Source organism: Patiria miniata, unplaced genomic scaffold, assembly GCF_015706575.1.
Source record: "Patiria miniata isolate m_02_andy unplaced genomic scaffold, ASM1570657v1 HiC_scaffold_1, whole genome shotgun sequence".
Lineage (NCBI taxonomy): Eukaryota > Metazoa > Echinodermata > Asteroidea > Valvatida > Asterinidae > Patiria > Patiria miniata.
The window spans coordinates 34,726,272-34,728,841 of record NW_024037047.1 but is presented as its reverse complement, the minus strand read 5'-3'; positions in this window follow the sequence as shown (position 1 = coordinate 34,728,841).

Below are 2,570 nucleotides of genomic sequence, written 5' to 3'. Positions count from 1 at the left end.
TTATGATATTTCTCTTTAAAAGGTTTTAATATGTTTCAAGCTATAGTCCATCATTTTCAGCTATCCGAAAAGTAGCTGGCGTAATTATTGTTGAAAAACATACTTGGTTGAAAGACAGTAAGGGGACTAAACTCCCTGTGAAATTATTCTTTCTGGCAAGCTGTCATTTTGAAGTAATCAGCGAAAGAAGGCCTTTCCAACGGTGCTTCTTAAGACGCACCGTAGGAAAATTTAAATTAGTAGTTCGTTTTGTTATTCGGCGAAGCGCACAAGCATTGGCACGACGCACACGCACCCCCGGCTGCTATAATTCGTCAGATCAGTGCGCGACATCGCGTAGCTGCAATCGGCTCAGTGAGAACATGTCTCGTACGCGGAATTCAGGCCCAATTCAAAACATGATTCAGCAACTTTTGATTTGAAATTGAGATCCTAGAATGCTGTTTTTCTCAGAATATACAGCTGAAGCTGAGCTGAAACTTTATCAGGTTAGTTGTTCAGTACCCTTCTTTAGATTTTGAGCACTTTAGTTGCCTCAAACGAACAAAATGCACAAATTACAAATGATGGACTATAACTTTAACTACTACTTTAAACTGGTTTAGTTTTTATGTGGTTTCCTTTTTTGTAAAACGTTTTGAGATTTGTTAATGTAAATCGTTTTGAGAGTTGTTAATGCAAAACGCTATATTAAGAATAAATTGTGAGGCGTTCTAGAAAAATGAAACAGAACTGTGCAGAGGTCAAAATACAGGTTTGTGGTGATTAGGAAAGAAAATCAAATTATCCTTACAATACCTTTTGTTGCACTTCAATCGGACATTCTGTTGGCAAGTTATGGATGTTTATGCATTTATCAACATGTCAAGCAAGTAAACTATTGAGAAAAAGACCTTAAATGTTCGAATTTTCCAGTTATGAGAATGGAAATTTGTTTCTCCTGAAATTAACTTTTGTTCTTTGATTTTGACACCATTTCTTTAAAATGTGTGCATATCAAAGATTACAAGTATCCATAAACCTGAAAATCCGAAAAAAGTTCATCACTATTCAGTTTTTGTTGTTGTTGCATTTTGCTGCACTATGTGGCCTGTACCCAGTTCCGTCTCATTTTGCAAGAACGCCTCACAATTATTTGTATTATTATTTTTGTTATTATTACTCATGTCTGCAAGAAACGACGCTATTTCGTTATTCTAGTTCAAAAAATACCTGAGGTGAATGAAAAACAACTTACTCAAGTAAAAGGATGAGGCTTCACCGTTGTCTGCTTCGGAAAACCAAACAAATGTCGTGACAGATGGCATGCTATTGGAAAGGAATCGTGTCAACAATTGTCTTTATAACAAGCAACAATGCTGGTTCAATTGCAGATACAGACGACTTTTACGAGGTCATCATAAATTATAAGCTCATTACGAACCCATTTGTGAGTTTTTCCGCACATACAAGATGTATTTTCAATTCAAAAATGTCAAAGTATCGAATTGTAATTTCACTTTTGAAGTCCATATTGGCGAAGGAACATTTTGGATAGTGAATATTCAATAGGGGCAAAAACAACAACCACTTCTGGGAGATGACAGTCGTTGACTTGAGAGTCCCATCCTAGTGATTTTTTCCAACTTTCACTCGGGAGGTAACACACTGAGTATACAGTGTTTATACTACTGTGAAGGGCAAAACCTCAAGCTCGGTGGTCGAATTTGAAGACGTCTGCACTAGAAAGCAGGAGGTCGTGGGTTCGAGTCCCATCCTAGTGATTTGTCCAACTTTCACTCGGGAGGTAACACACTGAGTATACAGTGTTTATACGTCGGTGAATGGCAAAACCTAGTATTGAATTACATCACCCCGACGCAAACTTCCATCTTAAGACCAAACAAAAATGTCTCCGGTCGCTGGTCTGCGCGCGCGTCGGCAAAATTAAAAACCTTTTTTTTCAATGTAAGATGATGTCTCAAAACCGCCAAACTCACTGGTTTGATTGAAATCCTGCTGCTGCGCAATTTTAACGTTTTTTTTTTAGATCGAGTATAAGCTTTATGTGGCCTCTCTTGGCTCCCATATATTTTACACTCAATTTAGTCGGGCACCATTTGCAGACGGTGTTGTAATTTTGTAAATGTGCGTCTGAAAGCCAGACTGAGGGAGCGATGGTCGTGTATCTGGAACCTGTTAACGCTTTTTAATTAGCACAATATGTAAGGGAGCAGACGAATGACCAGTCTGGCATCTCATCCATGCACGAGCTCCAGTGTGAAGGATATTTTTGAGAGTTTTAAGGGGATCGAAGCGTCATCTGCAACATCAGCCGACATTAGAAAAATAAGCTTGGGGGAAAAACCTCGTCGCCGCACTCTTTTGGGGCAAGTTCCATACCAGAAACCTGAAAGTTTTTTTTTCAGTGGGGCCTAAAGGTACACTAGTTGAAATGCATATCTCAATTGTGAGGCCGACATAATTTTTAGAAAATGGGAACAAAAGGAATAACTTGTACTGAAACTCTGAATGAACTTAACTTAGATATCCCTAAGCTAAGACACGGCCATCTTCCTCGCTTTCTAGCA